At 39.4% G+C, this 19,743-nt stretch overlaps 1 protein-coding gene across 3 annotated transcripts in view; it reads right to left on the reverse strand.

The window, feature by feature from the left end:
* The window catches only part of TMTC2 (transmembrane O-mannosyltransferase targeting cadherins 2), a 369,395-nt gene that overhangs the window by 64,212 nt on the left and 285,440 nt on the right, over window positions 1-19,743 (reverse strand). Inside the window, exon 14 of one of the 3 annotated variants that reach the window (XR_010830966.1) lies at window positions 18,568-18,585. The exons of the other annotated variants lie outside the window; for them this stretch is intronic. The gene's annotated coding sequence lies outside the window, so the exon portion shown is untranslated. Of the gene's footprint in view, window positions 1-18,567; window positions 18,586-19,743 lie in introns of those variants that run through there. 3 annotated transcript variants of the gene reach the window in all.

Here is a 19,743-nt window from a genome sequence, read left to right on the forward strand (position 1 = left end):
GGAGCTGCAGGCCGTCATGTGGCCTCCCCTCAGTCTACTCTGCTCCGGGATAAACAAACCAAGTGACCTAAGCCGCTCCTCATACATCTTCCCCTATAGACCCTTCACCATCTTTGTAGCCCTTCTTTGGACACTCTCTGATAGTCCTTCTTATATTGTGGCACCCAAAACTGCACATAGTGCCTGAGGTGAAGATGTGCCAGTGCAGAGTAGAGCAAGACGATCCTTTCCCTCGACTGGCTAGCAATGCCGTGCTTGGTGCGCTCTAAAGTATTTGTTAAAGTGACAAGATTTCTTTTAAAGTTGTCATAAAGATTTGTTGTTAGAAACTGAATAACACCTACCAAATATACGTCTTTCTTCATCAGAAGCCCATTACTTAAGACTATACTCATATACATGTTTTAGAAGATCCTATAGGCATCAGCTGAGCATTCTTCAATGATTTCATATGTGGTGTTTTTATGATGTGCTTCTGTGAACTCCTGAATTTTATCTTCAACTTTTCAAAATAACCTTGATGAAAGAATTTGCTGGCCCCCAGTTAAAAATTTATTTGGATTAAGGAAGGGTGTTTTTTAAAAGGTATTTTTTTCATCAGTCCTCCTGGTCAAAGGGAAGGGGATTGAAAGGGCCAGATGAATCTGGCAAATTAACAGATGGTTACAGGACTGGTGCCACAGATAGGGGGTTGGCTACTTAGACCATAGGACGCACTTTGAGAAACTTGATCTGCTGGGGGCTGATGGAGTCCACCTGTCAGAGAAGGGGAAGAGCATTTCAGGCATAGTCTTGCCAAATTGGTGGAGAGGGATTTAAACTAGAGTTGCTGGGGGAGGGAAACTTCAATTCATCCTGCTCCTCCCAGTTTGATGCTGGTGTCAGCAAAAGATGCCCAGAGCCTGAAGAAGGGTCACAGTTCAGCAGGAGAGTACCTGAAGAGGAGCACAAAGGAATTCCAGCCACTCCAGCCAGTATGTCAGCTTCATCAGGGACCCAACTAAAATGTCTCTATGTTAACACACGTAGCATGGTAAATAAATGAGGAGTTAGATATATACACACACTTGCAGGGCTATGACCTCACTGGCTTTAAAGAGATGTGGTGGGATGGCTCCCATGACTGGGGTTTAGGATAGAAGGATACAGGCTTTTTAGGAAGGATGTGCAAGGGAGACAAGGAAGGGACATCACTTTCTATGTCAATGAGCAGCTGGACTGCATGGAGCTCTGTCTGGGGATGAATGAGGAGCTGACAGAGATTTTACAGGTCAGGATTAAAGGGAAGTCCAGAACAGAGAATGTTAAAGTGGGGGTTTGCTAAAGGCCACACAATCAGGGAGACCAAACAGATGAAGCCCCCTGTAGACAGATAGAAGCAGCCTCACATTCACAAGCCCTGGTCCTCATGTTGGACTTCAACTACATCGATATCTGTTGGAGGGCCAGTACAGCAGGGCATAGGCAATCCAGGAGGTTCCTGGAATACATTGATATACTTCCTTCTCCAAGTGCTAGAGGAGCCAGTGAGGAGAGGTGCTATGCTGGATTTCATTCTCACCAACAAGTAGGGGCTGGTGGGGAATGTGAAGCTCAAGGGCAGCCTTGGCTGCAGTGACCATGAAGTGCTGGAGTTTAGGATCCTGAGGGAAACAAAGGAGAAGAGTGAGCTCTCTACTCTGGACTTTGGGAGAGCATGCTTTGGCATCTTCAGGGATCTGCTTTGTAGAGTACCACAAGACAAAGCCCTGGAGGGAAGAGGGGCCCAAGAAAGCTGGCTAATATTCAAGGATCACCTCCTTGAAGCTCAGGAGCAATGCATCCCAACAAAGAGGAAGTTGGGCAAAAACACCAGGAGGCCTGCATGGATGAACAAGGAGTTCCTGGCCAAACTCAAACAGAAAAAGGAGGCCTACAGAAGGTGGAAGCAAGGACAGATAGCCTTGGAGGAATACAGAGAAACTGTCAGAGCAGCCAGGGGTCAGGTTAGGAAAGTGAGAGCTCTATTAGAATTAAATTTGGCCAGGGGCATCAAAGGCAATACAAAAGGCATCTATAGGTACGTCAGTGATAAAAGAAAGACTAGGGAAATTGTGGGCCGTCTCCAGAAGGAAACGGGAGACCTGGTTACCCAGGATATGGAGAAGGCTGAGGTAGTTAATGACTATTTTGCCTCAGTCTTCACCTGCAAGAGCTTAAGCCACATAGCCCAAGTCCCAGAAGAGAAAGGCAGGGACTAGGAGAATGATGAACCACCCACTGTAGGAGAAGATAAGGTTTGAGACCACCTAAGGAACCTGAAGTTGCGCAAGTCCATGGGACCTGATAAGATGCATATGAGGGTCCAGAGGGAACTGGCTGACATAGTTGCTAAGCCACTGTCCATCTTATTTGAGATGTCATGGCAGTCTAGTGAAGTTGCTACTGACTGGAAGAGGGGAAACATATTAATTTTTAAAAAGGAAGACCTGGGGAACTACAAGCCAGTCAGTCTCACCTCTGTGCTTGTCAAAATGATAGAGCAGATCCTCCTGGAAACTATGCCACGGCACATGGAAAATAAGGAGATGATTGAGGATAGCCAACATGGCTTCACTAAGGGAAGATCATGCCTGACAAATCTGGTGACCTATGTTGAGGTTACATCAGTGGTGGATAGGGGAAGAGTAACTGACACCATCTACCTGGACTTGTGTAAAGCATGTGACACTACTCTGCATGCTATCTTTGTCTCTAAACTGGAGAGACGTGGATTTGATGGATGGACCACTCAGTGGGTAAGGAATTGTCTGGATGTGGTTGCACTCAAAGTGTTGCAGTCAACGGCTCAGTGTCCAAGTGGAGATCAATAAGAAGTGGAGTCCTCAGGGGTCAGTATAGGGACTGGCACTCTTTAACGCCTTTGTCGGTGACATGGACAGTGGGATCGAGAACACCCTCAGCAAGTTTGTTAACGACACCAAGCTGTGTGGTATGGCTAACATGCTGAAGGGAAGGAAAGACATCCTTGACAAGCTCAAGAGGTGAGCACATACAAACCTCATGAAGTTCAACATGGCAAAGTGCAAGGTCCTGAACCTGAGCTGGGGTAATCCCAAGAACAAATACAGGGTGGGTGGAGAATGGATTGAGAGCAGCCCTGATGAGAAGGACCTGGGGGTATTGGATGATGTAAAGCTCAACATGAGCCAGCAACATACACTTGCAGCCCAGAAAGCCAACCATATCCTGGGCTGCATCAAAAAAAGTGTGGCTTGCAGGTCAGGGAAGGTGATTGTCCCCCTCTACTCTGCTCTCATGTGACCCCACCTGGAGTACTGCATTCATCTCTTTGGTCTCCAGTATAAAGGACACAGACCTATTATAACAAGTTCAGAGGAGGACTATGAGCATGTTCAAAGGGCTGTAACACCTCTCTCATAAAGACAGGCTGAGGGAGCTGGGATTGTTCAGCCTGGAGAAGAAATGGCTCCAGGGAGACCTTTATTGGCCTTCCAGTACCTAAACAGGGCCTACAAGAAAGCTGGAGAGGGACACTGTCAGGGAGTGTAGTGATAGGACAAGGAGCAATGGTTTCAAACTAAAAGAGGGCAAATTTAGAATAGATATTTGGAAGAGATTCTTTACTCTGAGGGTAGTGTAGCACTGGAACGGGTTGCCAAGAGAAGTTGTGGACGCCCCATCCCTGGAAGTGTTTAAGACGAGATTGGATGAGGTTTTGAGCCCTACCTATGGCAGGGGAGGTGGAATTAGAGGATATTTAAGGTCTACTCCAACTCAAAAAAAAAAAAAAAAAGCTACTCTGCTTTGAAATGCATTTCACTTTCAAGACAATTAACTTTGCAAATGTGTTCTCATCTGGAATTATTCAGGAACAGCTAATTTCTTCTGTAGACAAGCTCTCATGAACTTCCACAGTTCCCATAAGATGCAGAAAGTATTATCACCATTGCACAGATAGTAAATTTGAAGCAAAACACAAAGGGAAAACAGTCATCGACATGACTTGAATTAGACATCCAGTCTTGCACACACACTTGTGATCAGATACCCCATTTCTGTACCTTACAGGGGTATATTCTTCCAAAGTGCTGAAACGAGCAACAAAACATCTGGTTGAAACAAAAAAATTTGCTATCCGAAGAAAATTGTCATATGGCTATATTTAAATAAATCCTAAAAAATTTATTTATTAGGTATTTATAACTAAAAAGGGTTTTCTATTTTATATAATTGTTGCTTATAAGCTGAAAATTCGGTAAAGCATAAAGTTTCTGATTTGAATAGGTAATCCCAGCTGTACATATTTCTGAGACAATAAACTAATAAAGGCTGTTAACTTATGTAGCTACTTTAAAAACTGTATTAAGCCATAATCATGCTGTGTGGTAGACAGCTTCTCAGCTGTTCTCTTCTCCTTAATATGACATTTCATATCTCCTCTTTGTTAACCTTATCTACAAAGATTATTCATAAATGAATAAAAATTGCATTCTAAATATTTTCCATATACTGAGGTGCAGTAGCATATTAAATAAATAAAAAATATTAAATAAAATAAATAGATAAGTGGAAGTTAATTGAGGTGAATTAATATTAGAATAAACTAAGAGATTTACTCTAAAGAAGTAACATTATTAGAAGAAAACATTATTACATACTAACCTCTCACTAGGATTAACAATATAATACCCATTTTCTTTCTGTAACTGAACAAATCCATAATCCAAAATTCAGAAAATTACTGCAAATTTCTTTGCGTTGTACATTGGTACTAAAATTGCTTTTCTGTTTTTAGTTACAATTAAATGTAGATGTGGGTGTCGTCTTTCTTCAGATGACAATTTTTCAGTGTACATGAGCAAGATCAACACCACTGTCACAGTTGACACTACAACAGTTTTGTTGGCACTGTGAAGAACTCCAGCAGCTAAAACTCAAATTCTTTAAAACAGTGAATAACAAGCGTAATTTGCATAATAAAATCCTTTTGCATTCACTGAGATTGCTCATATCATTAAGTGATTTGATGGGTGAATGAGGAGTCGAAAATCTGGTCTTAAGAAAAGACAACTCATTAAAGCTTATTTCTCCTTTCTGAAAAAAAAAGAATGGATGTGAAAATATAATGAAGCATCTCTGTCAATTGTGGAGCAGCAGTACATACAAACATGAACTTCCCTTTCTGCATAAAACACAGGACATTTGCATGTGCTGTGGGAATTAATTCCTTGTTGTTCATTTCACAGAGAAGGTGGAGGTGATGCTCATTCTTGTCTTGAAATTGTATTATTACATCAATGGTAAATAATATTAAAACATGTGAATGCTGGCACTGCTTATATAATTAAATCTTGTTTCCTTGGGGAACTGGGGGGGTTAAAGGTACTCTTTGGCACCAGCTATTAGTTGTCTAACCTTTCACCTCTGAAGATGTGAATTCAAGTCATACTAAAAGTAGGTTTTGTCCCTGTGCCCAAGGACACAGTTTGGCATGCATATTTATAAAACTTGTTTAGAGCAGGACAACGTATGTAGCCTTGCCCTGAGGAAATCAATGACAGCTCTCCTACTGGTTTCCACTGACCAGGCTTTCCCCTAAGGCTGGTAATATAAAAGTCTCACAAGAGATCTGCCTAAACTTTAGCTTCCTCTTTGGCTCTGTCACATCTTGGCAATATTTCCATTTTTCTTGGCCGTCTCTCCAAAATTCCAGTAAAGAAAGGACAAAAAAAAAAAAAAAAGTCTTGCCTCTTGACTATTTCAGGATGTTGTTTTCCCCTGAAGTTGCATCTGATTAGGTCTAGCCCTCATTGCACCAGCCAGAATAGTCCCTCTGGAACATTCTGCTGGCTCAAGAGCCCGGAACAGACTCTTTTCCCTTCTGCCCTGGCAAAACCTCTACACCAAAGTGCCAGCAGTAAGTGGCCTACATCCAGTAATACCATTTTTATGCCACCTAGAGGTTTCCCTAATTAGAGAGAATATTGGTATAGGAACATAGAAATTGCTATAAAATATATATGGTTCTGATAACTAGAACTGCAAAATAATACATTTGAAACTTTCTCAGTCTCAGGATCCATTCTCCTCATTAGATCTCAGCCTGATCATTGATACTTAGCTGTTGTCTTCAAATGGAAGCAAAACTGAACACCTGTGCACTTTGTCACATCCTGACTTATTTACTTATTTTTGAAGGTAAATAAATCTTAACTTTTAATTTCTCCTTCACATCTTTTCTGTTCAGTAGTATGCATATCCTCTCAAGGATTTCCTAAACAGTGCTAAAATATGTGTTATACAAATGCCCTTGAGTTCAGCATGAGCAGACTAATAAGACAACACAGCAGAGCACAGTGTCATGCAGGGATATCTGGCCATTTCTAGAAAACGTTTGGTTGTGCTGGTGACATACTACATCTAAGCCAGTAAATCCCATTCCTCAGCTTGGACAAAACACCACCATGACATGACTGCTGCAGCAAGCAGTGATTCTTGCTATCTATGTGTACCCATAAATGGTTGTTACTTTTTTTTTTACAACATCCTAGCAACTTCTAAATACTTTACTTGATTTATTTACACACTCGTTTGTTTGTTTTAACTAAACTACTACTTTACCTGAAATCTCCTTTTATAACATATTTTCTGCTTCTGTTACCACCTGCCTTTTAGATGTTGAATTTCAGTTACTGCTGTGACTTGAATGAGCTTTCTGGTGAGCTACTTCAGACTAATAAAGAATAAACACTACTGTCATTGTCTGGAACTATCTGTTCCAAGAAGCAAACACTTAAAATGTCAACAAATTGTTTTTTGCAAGCACTGTACATTTGTGCATGGTACAAGTGGGTCACTGAAGGCCCTTGTTATTACTGTCTTGTTAGATTTCTGTGATCAATTTGACTGCCCTTGCCACTGAGCACTCAATTTTTATTTTCTGGTTTATTTTATTTTATCTTATTTTATTTGTCTACAGGATGCTAATAAAGCCTTACTAACAGAGACTGTTACTGCTTGTTATTTCTAGTCATATAGATAAAACTTTGACAAGATAAGGAAAGTAAAATGGAGAAACAAATTACTGAGAAAAGAGATTTACATGACTGGAATAAACTCAGGAGTATAACTACACCTGTGCTATCAGAACCACCAGTGGATCATCAGGTAGCAGTTACAGCTGAGCAGATATTCATTTAAGTTCACGCAGGGTTTGCATGCTCTTTGGAGTGGGACATAGGTAGAGAGGACTAGACAAAAGCAGAGAGATTTGGCAAATTAGGCTTGGCCAGGAACATTTCTATTTTCATTCCTATAATGCTCTTACCTGAGAACAGACCCCAGAGAGGAAAAACAAGAACTTAAGCTTTTTTTTTTTTTTTTTTTTTTTTTTAAGGAAGATGGCACCTTTTTCTAAATAAAGAGGGAGAAAACACTTCTAAAGAGACTGTCCAAAGGGGAAGGAACAGCAAGGAATTAATTCCCATAGCACATGCAAATGTCCTGTGTTTTGTGCAGAAAGGGAAGTTCATGTTTGTTCGTGTGTATGCACTGCTGCTCCACAATTGACAGAGATGCTTCATTATATTTTCACATCCATTCTCTTTTCAGAAAGGAAAAATAAGCCTTAATGAGTTGTCTTTTCTTAAGACTTCATCCTGTGCAAATCTGAGGGCTGATTTAAAAATAATGAAGTTTAAAAGGTAATTTTATGTCAGACTATTAAAAAAAATCAAATCAATCACAAATGTCAAAATTTTACTTAAATTTCATTTAAAAAGTCTAAAAAAAATGCAAATCATTGCTAACTGATTAGCATAGAGCATATGGTGTGGGAAAATGTATAAAGAAGCTCTACTTTCATGGGAGAAATCCTGTTCCTATTTATACACAGTTGATGATATTTGTCCAGGAAGATTTGTATATAAGGCTTTTAGAAATAAATATAATTTTATGTGGATATATATGAAACTGTGGGAGGAATTTTACATACCAAACCAAGTAACCATTCTGGAAAACTGGAATCTGTTTGTTATTTGCTTACGTCCACAAGCATTACTTCTATTCAACTTGTTTTTAAAAGATCTGTCAGTGTTATTTTTTTTCTTTTTCACGGGAATCTATAAGGGTTCTGAACTTCTCTGCATCATAAAAGCAGATTTGTATTGCCAGGCACATTTGGTGTTCTAAACTTAGTTTCACTCCCTGAAGGTTTTGCTGCTGTGATCTACAAGAAGTACTAGTGACTGACTGAAGGTGAATTCTCCACTGCTGGAAGATTCTCCTATCGCTGAGGAAATCTGGTACTTTTTCTAGAGTTAATGAAAGGTTCAGTGCTACATAATCTCGATTCATCTTCATCACAGTAAGCGGCCAGTGACAAGGTAAAGATATACTCTTGAAAACAGAGCAGAATTTCAGAGGGAAAAGTCTACCCTTGTCGAGCATGCAGTTGGTGTGATTTGTAAGAAAGAACACAACAGTACTTTCTTCGCATAAATAATTTAAATGCAGCAACTACTGTAGCAGCAACACAGAATATAAATTGCTAATTCCAGACGCTAAATCCCCTGATTTCAATATCAAACTGTTAAGAGGTTATACTTGTCAGACCACGGACAGTGCTTACATGGCAGAATTCAGAGAAACTAATAGCCCTTCAGTATTCAAATGGAAATTACATAGAGTAGAAACCCAACCCCACCTTAAATCTCTAGCTATAAATGTTCACTTTTCTAATAAACAAATAAAATAGCGCCATTTTAAAAGAACACTTTTGAAGTGCCTATACAATTAGATCTAACCATTTTGCATGCACATTGAGAAATGTCCCTCCACACTCTGCCAAATCCATTCTTTTCAGCAGACATGTTACTGCAGTTTACAAGAGTCCACTTCCCTTTGAGAGATATTCCTGCCTGCTTGCAGGGATTGCAGATTGTTCAACCTCACATGCACCCAACATATGGAAAGCCAAGACATAAAAGGAGAAAAATGTGAAAACAAACAAACAAACAAACAAAAACACTTTTGGTTAATAGAGATGTAGTGAAAATAAAATCTACACATCTGGGAGTCTATGTAGATAATTTGAAAAATGCTAAGTATTCCTGAAAATTGCAGATGCCCAGTTTGTTTTATTACGCAAAGTGTTTTTGTTGTGATTTTAAGTTCAGTTTCTTTTGAAGTGAGACTTCTGAAAGTACACTGTACCTGGCTACTTGGTTGCTTCTCTGTCCATCCTCAGGTGATAGATGTCATGTAACTTTCAGCCAAATTCAACAGAACAGGCTTAATTAGCTCCTCTGCTCACTATCCTATCCATTCTTTCTCTCTCTTGCTCTCTCTTTTTTTCAAATGTTAGTTAGGAAAACTCATAAAGTCCCACCAAGTTACCCCTCCTGCAGAACCCTTCCAGTATCAGCCCACAATATACCCAAAGGGTTATCTTTGAAAAAAATCTGACTTCTCATCTGTTCTCCATGGCTACAACAAGTGATCTACTGATTATTTTGTTACCAGGAAAAGGACAAAGAAATGGTTGGTCTCATCTTTTCAGGAAAAAAAAAAAAAAAATAAAATAAAATAAAATATAAAAATTTTCATTTCTAAGAATTACTACTTCCACTTGAAAAATACTCCTTTCTAAGACTCTGGAATGAATGCTTTTTACCATTCAGAGACATGAGAGCACCAAGAAAGACTTTCTTTGGATATAACTAAAGGTATTTTCTCCATGTAATTCAAGCATGTTCATACCTTTGCATTTAGCATCAAAAATAAGATAGAAAATCCTCAGTTTGCAAAGATTTTACTCTGAATCTTATCATTTCATAGTAGCATTCACAATAAATTGTTTCATTCAAAGGACTTTCACAGATTATACAATTGTTTCTAGATAAGAAGCACCTGAAAATCAATTACTCGAATATTTCTGAAAACAGTTTACTAAGGACCAAAAGTTGTTGACAGTCACAGATACCGTGTTCTTTGATTGCTTTGGTTTTGGAAAAGAAAAAAAAAAAAAGGCAATAGTTCTATTCAAAAAAAAAAAAAAAAGGTACCTAAAAATGTGGGTTCTTTCCCCTAATGGGGATTTTTACATTTAGGAAAACCCATGTGTTTTTGCATGTCTTTCTATGTCTTTTTTGCCACTTTATCCTTGGTGCTCAGCACAATTTGACATAGATTTGAGCAACCATTAACATTAGCTAGTGACAAGTTCTTAACTAAGAAAAATTTTCTCCACAACAGTCTATGGATAATATAAATAGCTGTAGCAAAAAATATATATATCATGGGAAGACTAGTTTAAGCAGTTTAATAAATTTAAATAGTGTCTCCATTGTATTACTTACTATACAATCTCCCCTGGCCCTGATTGATGAAATATTTTGGGGGCCACAAAAAACACCTCATCTTGAGTTCTGTGTGCAGTTTTGGGCACCACAGTATAAAAAGGCTATGAAACTATTGGAGAGTGTTCAAAGGAGGGCTACAAAGCTGGTGAAGGGCCTAGAGAGCAAGATGTATGAGGAGCAGCTTCGTTTGTTCAGCCTAGAGAAGAGGAGACTGAGAGGAGACCTAGACTAGGCCTACAGGTCTAGGTCTCTACAAAGGGAAGGCCTACTAGGCCTTCACAAAGGGAGCACAGGGGCAGGATCTCATCTCTTCTCTCTGGTGACCAGTAGTAGGAACTGAGGGAATGGCATAAAGCTGTGAAAGGGGACATTCAGGTAGGATATTAGGAAATGGTTCTTCACTGAGAAGGTGGTCAGGCAGTGCAACAGGCTCCCCAGGGAAGTGGTCACTGCAGCAAGCCTCTTGGAGTCCAAAAAGTGTTTGGACAACACTCTCAGACATATGGCTTGATTTTGGGGTGGTCCTGTGCGAAACCAGAAGTTGGACTTGATGTTCCTTGTGGGTCCCTTCTAACTTGGGCTATTCAGTCATTCATTCAGTCATTCAATTTTCCAGCTGGAAAATTGAGTCACCAAAACCAGAAGTGTCCCTAAGAAGCAGTTCTTCTTAATGGTAAGTGGGTGTAGACTGTTTACACTGGAATAATTCTTCTTCTTTTATATATTAATAAACATTCCTTCACCTTTTTGCTCTTGCATAAAATGTGTGCAGCTTCCTTCTATCCTAAATGAATGTGGTGACTTTTCAGTACAATAATTTTAGACTTTTATAATCATCTGTTTCAAAACCAACTAAAGAGCAGATAGAGCAAGGCAAAAAGATCCTACTGAGAAAGAAAAAAAAAAAAAGCACAGAAAAAAACACTATTTTATCCATTTGCTCCATTTCTTTTACACATGTCAAGTCCTGAGAGAAAAAAAAAATAAGGCAACAAAAAAAATTACAACAACTAGTATAAAGCATAAAATAATACCATATTAACATCTAAACTATATTTTAAATAGGCCTTTTATGCGTAAAATGTGTTATTATTTTAATTGCAGTCAATAAAGTACATTCAAGACAATTGCAAAATGCTTTGGTAAATAGCAGCTGCAGCAAAAATCACTAGCAACTCCCTGCTCTCCACTGGCTACATAGTTCAAAAGACTTTCCATGCACTTCACAATACAAAAGCACTGTTTGGAAGCTGCCTAACAAATTATTAGAATTGAAATAAATTCATAAAATTCATTTTTTTTCCTTCCTGGTGCTGCTATCTTGTTCATGTCAATTTGCCATAGGAACTTATTTCCACTCTGTTTTTGTGAAGTAGGTAATACATTGCTTGCAAGTAGCTTGCATCCATCTATCATATTTGGGAACCTGAATTTATTCATCTTGATACATGGAAACAGACTAAAGAAAAAGTTTGAGCTTCTAAAACTGGTCTGGATATTTTAAGGGATTTATTTAGTTTAGGAACTATTAAGGATATACAGAAGTGCCCCCCACCAATATCCTTTGGAGTGCTCCAGCAATACAGCCTCACACTAAGTGCAATCCAACATCACACCAAGTAACTCAGCACCTGTGGTCATGGCTCAGCAGTATAAGCACATATTCCTTTACAGTCTGATTTTTCTTATTTTTACCAATCAGTTGACTAAACTGGAGTTTTTCCTTACCTGATATGAATATTAAGAAGGAAGGAGCAAGACCTTCCACTCTCATCCTTATTTCTTTATAACAATTTTAGCCTAAAAGCACTATTGTGACCTCATATTGAAAACATTGTGAGGATATTTTGAACACATCAGCTTACTGCCAAGCTGAAGGATCAGGAAAGAAACTTTTCCACTAGTAGCCAGCTATAGGTTCTACTTACTATTAACTATTATCAAATGATTTTCATTGTGGTTTTTTTTGGTGGTGGTGGTGGTGGTGATGGTGGTTGGTTGGTTGTTTTTTTCTTGTTGTTGTTGTTTGTTTTTTTTTAAGATTTAGCTAAGCACAGAAATAATTAGAGATTACTATCATAGTGTGCAAACAGCACTATATCCTTAATGTGTCCTGGCTGGATCTGTATTTTCAAAATTTCTTATACTAGATCTGCATACCTAAAAGTACAAATTAAACCTTGATTTTAGGATATATTTTGGAACTAAGCAAAGGATATTCTGGCCAGTATTTCATTCAGAACACAGTGGAATAGACAGACAATACCACTCAGACAAAAAAGCTGATTATTTTATTTTTTTAAGATTATTATGACTTCCTAGAACTGCACTTAAACAGTGGGGTATTAACCTATAGTATTAGCAATGCCAACTGCCATAGAATGCCAAGAAATGCCAAGAAAACTAGAAAGCTTTCAGTTTTCTTGAATGACAAAGTAGCTCAAGAACAATATCAAAGTGTTAACTGCCAAATTTCTCTAGAGAAAACTTTCTAGGCAAGGAATGGTGCTTAAAAAAGTGTGAGTAGATAAGTTTGTCTGCCTTCAGAAATTCAAATCTTATCTGACTAACTTCAACCACATTTCAGGCTTTGAAGCTTTTCCAGCAATGGTTTCCTGGAATGTTTCAAATAATTCAACTTTAATTTGAGGCAGAGCATCTTCAGTGAACTCAAAAATAGTCATATAGCTCTCAGCACTCAGGGAACTGGTGTGCTTCAAAGCATGTTTGTAGCTTCTCTGATGCCTTGATAATATCAGCAGTGATAGGGCTCTTTGGTTGAGACTCCTCTCAGGAAAACTGGAATCTACTTAATTTGCCCCTAGTATTGCCAGTTCCAGCTGGAGCCTCCAAAATTAACTTCATTATTAAGACAATCTTTAAAGAGAATAACAATCAGGGTAAATGTCACACACATTAATCACCTTCTTGAAGAGACAAAGCAAATAGCAATGACTGTATTAAATCTGATTTCCTGAGAAAACACCATAGATTATGAAGATCAACACCACATCTGATAGTTTGCTAAACAAAAAGAAATATGCACTGCATAAAGAAGCAATGCAGTATAAGGCAGAAGCAATGGTTACTTGTACATGCCTCTGATAACCCTGCTGAAGCAAGTCATAAACAGAAAGGTAGAAAGGCTTTTTCTATTTCACATAAAATAATGAAAACATCATTGCTTGGAGAATTGAAACTGGAGTGGTGTGTAACATGTAAAATAAGAGATCATCAGGGCTTCAAACAAGTTTAACCAAGGAAACATTAAAGAAAAAAAAAATCAATGAAACATGAGTTGTTACCTGACAATCTTTTTCACATAATATATTATAATAATATATATAATATATACATATACATGTAATAAAACATAATATATATAATATATACAATACATATACATATAATATATATATACTGTATATATACACAATATATGATATGTCATGTAATATAATATATGTGCATAATAATTTCATATTATTTCTCACATAATCTATCTGTTACCAGACATAATCTTTCTGTATTTCAGAAAGGTCTTTCATACTGTCCCTCACAGCATCCTTCTGGATAAATTATTCAACTGTGAGATAAACAGGTTCATACTACACTGGGTGATGAACTGGCTCAAAGGTAGAGCTCAATAGGTTTTAGTGAGTGGGGCTACATCTACCTGGCAGACAGTTACCAGTGGTATTCCCCAGGACTCAATTCCAGGGCCAGTTCAGTTCAACATTTTTATCAATGATCTGGATGAAGCAGTGGAACGCATCCTCAGCAAGTTTGCTGATGACACTAAACTGGGAGGTGCTGTTGACTCTCCGGAGGGATGAGAGGCCTTGCAAAAGGATCTAGATAGATTGAAGCACTGGGTAATCATCAGTGGCATAAAGTTCAACAAAGGAAAACGTCAGGTTTGGCACCTGAGACAGAGTAATGCGGGACACAGGTATGCGTGGCTGTAGAACAGCTCAGCAGAAAGGGATCTGGGGGTGCTGGTCAACAGTATGCTCAACATGATCCAGCAATGTGCCTGGGCAGCCCAGACAGCAAACTGTGTGTTGTGGTTTAACCCGGCTGGCAGCTAAACACCACACAGCCGTTCGCTCACCCTCCCCCCTCCCTCTCTGGGATGGGGCAGAGAAACGGGAAAGTGAAGCCGGTGAGTTGAGATAAAGACAGTTTATTAAGACAGGAATATAATAATAACAATAATAATAATAATAGTGATAATGATAATAGTATTACTAATAATAATGTGTATGAAACAAGTGATGCACAATGCAATTGCTCACCACCCGCTGACCGATGCCCAGCCTATCCCCGAGCAGCCGGCCCCCCACCCCGGCCAGCCACCCCTATATATTGTTTAGCATGACGTCAGATGGTATGGAATACCCCTTTGGCCAGTTTGGGTCAGCTGTCCTGGGTCTGTCCCCTCCCAGCTCCTGCTGCACCCCCAGCCTGCCCGCTGGCAGGACAGAGCGAGAAGCCGAAAAGTCCTTGGCTTGGTGTAAGCACTGCTCTGCAACAATTAAAACATCAGCATGTTATCAGCGCTCTTCTCATCCTAATCCAAAACATAGCACCCTACCAGCTACTAGGAGGAAAAATTAACTCTGTCCTAACTGGAACCAGGACACTGTGTTTTGGGATGCATTAAACACACAGAGCCAGGAAGTCAAAAGAAGTGATTCGCCCAACTATATTTGATGTTGGTGTAGCCTCGCCTTTAATATTGTGTGCCGTTTCAGGCTCCATGATATAAAAAGTATAGTAAGGTACTTGAAAGCATCCAAGAAGGGCAACAAAGCTGGGAAAAGGGCTGGAAGGCATGTCCTATGAGGAGAGGCTGAGGACACTTGGGTTGTCTAGTCTGGAGAAGAGAAAGCTAAGAGGTGACCTTATTGCCCTCTACAACTTCCTGAGGAAGAGAAATAGAGAGGAAGGTGCTGATCTCTTCTCCCTGGTACTTGATGACAGGATGTACAAAGCTGCACAAGGGTAGAGTGCTGCGTGTGTACAGTGAACTTCAGGCTGGACCAGCCAGCAAGTAGGTGACCCATGAAGTGGGTATGAGTGTTCAGGATACATGCAGGGGTGCTGGATGGACAGAGAGGCCATGCTGGTACTCAGGGGATTTGGGCAGGGGTGCTGGACAGACAGAGGGAAGGTGCTGGACAGATGGAAGGGCTGTGCCTTCAAGGATCCGTGAATGTGTGTTTGTGAGCCTGGAGAGTGCTCTGTGTGTTTGTGAACCTGCGGAGTGCTGTGTGTGTGTGCCTACACCATGATCTTCTGCCTCTACCAGGCAGAGAGGGGGAAGGGAATTCAGCTGTCTGTGTCTGTGTTTTACGAGTCCTGTGTGTAAGTGCTGCTGAAGGCAGCCTGTGGCTGGGGCAGCCTGTGTGACCAGTTGTGTCAGTGCCCTATCTCTGCGTGCCTGTGTGTCTCTGGAATATGTGCTCACCTTTGCTACTGGTTGGACCTGCAAAGGGGAAGTCAGAAGTCGCATGCCCCCTCCCAGTCTGGCCAGAGACCCCAGGCCCCCAGGCACCAGGCTGGGCACAAACAGCTGGGCAGAAGTGGTCCTGGGCCACCGTGGCTGGTGCAGGTGGCCACATTCTTCACCTCACTTAACAATCAGGGTACCAGCTCTGCTGCCAAAAACATATCTGGAAAGCCATAACCTTAGACATGATATATGGAGTGACTACAGTGGGCAGTGATTTCAGATTCAAAGCTTGAGGCATTTATTGTTTAAGAGGACATTTTTCCAGTACATAGCACAAGTGACACATTCACCACCATACCGTATTACAGCTGTATTACGCTCTGTCTCCCACCCAAGTACTAGCTGAGATTGAGCGTTCTTAGCGTTCAGACAAGGCTTTGTTTGTTCATAGTGTTAAAGCCATTTGTTCTCAGCCTGTGGCTGAGTGTCGCAAGCACAAAAACAAGGGAAAGCAGCACAAAAAGCAAGGAGGAAAAAGTGAAATACCAATAACTGATATAAGAAGAAGAGCTGGAAAAACAGTGCTTCATTGAAGCAGCATGCTAGTTGCTCAACAGTCTGATTTACTCACAAAGAAATTTCCTTAATTTGTTTTCCATGGGAAGTATGTCACTCGAAGCACATATAGCATACAGAAGAGAGGAAACAGGTCACTGTATGGTAAATAGAAGAAAGACGATCATCCAATGACTGACTAACAGAGAAACATAATATAGCAGACTTTTACCTCTCCCCACTCCTTGTGCAAAGTCTATGGAGAATAATGTCTTTGTCTAACTACATTAAACTGCTTGAAGATTTCCCTTTTCATTCATGGTAAGATTTGTGCATTGATGTCTTCAGATCAATTTTTCTGCCTTAAGGGAAAAGAGCTTTAAAATGATACATATTGCTTACTTACCAATAACTAAAGACACACAGAAAAACCTGTTTCTATTCAATAAATTATGGCAGATTAACGTAATCTGTTACATTTCACATCAGTAATAAAAATCTGAATGCTGACATAAGAAATTTGTGTCAGGTTCAGAAGGCAGAACTGACACACATCATAGAGATCTTTGTGCATATGAGCATATACTGCACCTCCTGCAACTGTTCCAGTTTCAAAACAATGTAATACAGGTGACGAATGCATGAGTGTGGCAGAATTTGATTTTTCACCTGACTTTCCAGAAATATTCGCACCCATATTATCAAGCTTCAAGTACTTTAAATGGCATACAAACCTTCTTCATCTTCTCTGTCACTCAGACTCTGTAATGAGTACTCTCAATGTGAACAAGAGAAATAACTTCTCCCCACTGCAACTAAACTCCATATATTAGTATGGGGAGTTCAGTTAACGGGCAAGGAAAGTGTTAGCAGAGGCAGGGGGATGGGAGTGGGGAGAGGGATGTTAAGGTATTAGTGATCATAACATACTGTGTTTCCCACAGGCTTTTAAGAGTCTGCACATGGCACTAAAGAAATAATGCAATAAATTAGGAATATGCCAGAAAACAAATATAAATAAATATCTGCTATTCTGTGTAAGACCAAGATTAACTAGGGAAAACTAACATGAATCTTGAGACGATCTGTGTTGACACCCAAGAATCATAGTCTTGTATCATAGTAGATTGTACCTGTTCAAGCATGAGATGTCACAACCTATACGGTTAGGGACCTTTTAATCAAAAGTGATGGGGATAACAGCATTTATTTGGCCCAGACAAATGTCTCCCTAGAAGCCTTAAATTAAAGAAAGTTGATCAGTACTACTACCACTTATGTTTGTGGCAGCTATTGACTATGCTAGCACTACTTCTTGCAATACATATAAAGCAGGGCATATTACACATATTAAAGCAGTCAGGGTCATGAATAGTATTCCTCAGGCCAGTGCAGCATGATAAATTAACTAGCAGGCAAGAAGTCCTCGACACACAGTGCTGTAAAAGAGCCTATATTAGTAAAGAAAAGATTAGTGCCTCAAATTTTCTCTGTGGCCAAGACTATCAAATCAGAAGCGGGATGGGGGGAAGCGAAGGGGAGTGTTATGTGTTATGTCTGTGCCATCTAGTCAGGCTGTTTCATGGTAGGTTGCTTTCCACCAAATCTAAATTTTCATCTTAACTGGAAAATTCTCACAGACAATGATGTGTTTCAGTGCTTTGCCTTTACTTGTAGCTCATTTATCATAGCGGAGAGGATTGACTGAAGAATTCCAATCAAATGCCTGTCTGCTTTCTATGCTGAGAGTGAAAATCTAAAGTTGCAGTTATTTACTCAGCACTTTTCTAGCAGGCTTGTAAGATCAGCAAGGAAGGATGATAAGTATGGAGCTGAACATGACTACTGTCAGCTTAGTGGCATGGAAGAATGTATGCCCTTCCTTTCTACTGAGCATCTGATATGTATAAGTGGGATTGTTTTTACTACTCCTGCTCACTTCTGGCTTGCCTAACAGGGTTTGCAGCATCATCCTCTCTAAATACATTAAATCCTAATTTTGGAAGTTATTTCTTCTAAAAATAAATGAAAATTGATTTTCCTGTTGTTACTGCAAAGTACCTCCACAACCCCAGGGCTATAGAAGAAAGACTTACCTATAGGACTTACAAAGCTGCAGCTGCTGAATCTGACATTTTCTCTCCCATGATTTTCCCAGGTCATTTATCTTCTTATCCTCCTGCTATTGTTAAATTCTCAAAGAGTAACCTGAAATTGTGTTGATTGCTGATAATTTTAATGTCCTTTTCAATATTTTTTTCACACTTTTCAGTATATCAAGCTCTATTTCTTTCTTTCTATCTCTCCCAGCCAACCTCTCTTTATTCTTCTCCCTTCCCCACTCACTATTCTCTTCCTCTCTCATTCCCTATCTTCTCACTCCCTCTCTGACAGAAGAAAGTATAATAAATACACAATATGAATTATATCTTCAGAATCCCCACAAGGGCCTTCAAACTATAAATAAATGTTATTTTCTGGTCTGTGCAAATAAACTTTGCATAGTGGAAATAGATTATTTATTTTCAAAGAGAATTATTGATTTAAGCTGAAATAAGTTACAACAGTACTGGAAAAAAGAAATTCCATTTGGCTGCACTAATAGATGTATTCCTTGCCCAGCTGAAAGTTTGCAAAAGTATTTTTAACACTTTCCCATCCATGGTATTTTATATCCTGTGAAGCAAAGTAATTTTGAAATAAGTGACCGATGATACTCTATTTCCTGATAAAGTTCTCCTTTCTAGGAGAAAATCACATTTTTTGACATAGTAAGTAAGTTTCATTCTACTAATACCATACTGAGAGCTCTGAGTTAGATGTTTAGTCCAGCATAGTTCCACTTAGCCCTGGAACACAGCCAGACAAAAAACAGAATTGGATTTGCTTCTTATAAGGGCAGTGAAAGATTTCAGAAATTCCTGATCTGCACTAAAACCCTTTTTTCTCCCGACTATAAATAGTCAATAGACTGCCTTGTATGAAATCCAGGCTCTGGTCCTTGGGTCTTAATTCAGCAACTCTAATTCCTTTGTTTGAACTGTCCTGCTTTCCATAAATAATTAAATCTTCTTTTGACTACAAAGAAAAAGACTAAAGCAAGGATTTTAATCTAGGTCTCCCACATCCTGCCTAACCACTGCACTATTCAGGATTTTTTCTTAACAAGAAACACCAAACAGACTTTTTTTTTCTTCAAACATACAATTCCAGTAAAAAATATGACTCGACAAATTATCATTTTTTGAGAGAAAGCATTTTTGTCAAAGAATACTGACCAGCTTCTCTCCAGAAGGTGCCTTCCTTCAACATTCATTATTTGCTGATTTTTGGTCCTAAGTGCTTCCCCAGACTGTATTCTGGGTC

This window comes from Anser cygnoides, chromosome 1 (genome assembly GCF_040182565.1).
Source record: "Anser cygnoides isolate HZ-2024a breed goose chromosome 1, Taihu_goose_T2T_genome, whole genome shotgun sequence".
Taxonomy (NCBI): domain Eukaryota; kingdom Metazoa; phylum Chordata; class Aves; order Anseriformes; family Anatidae; genus Anser; species Anser cygnoides.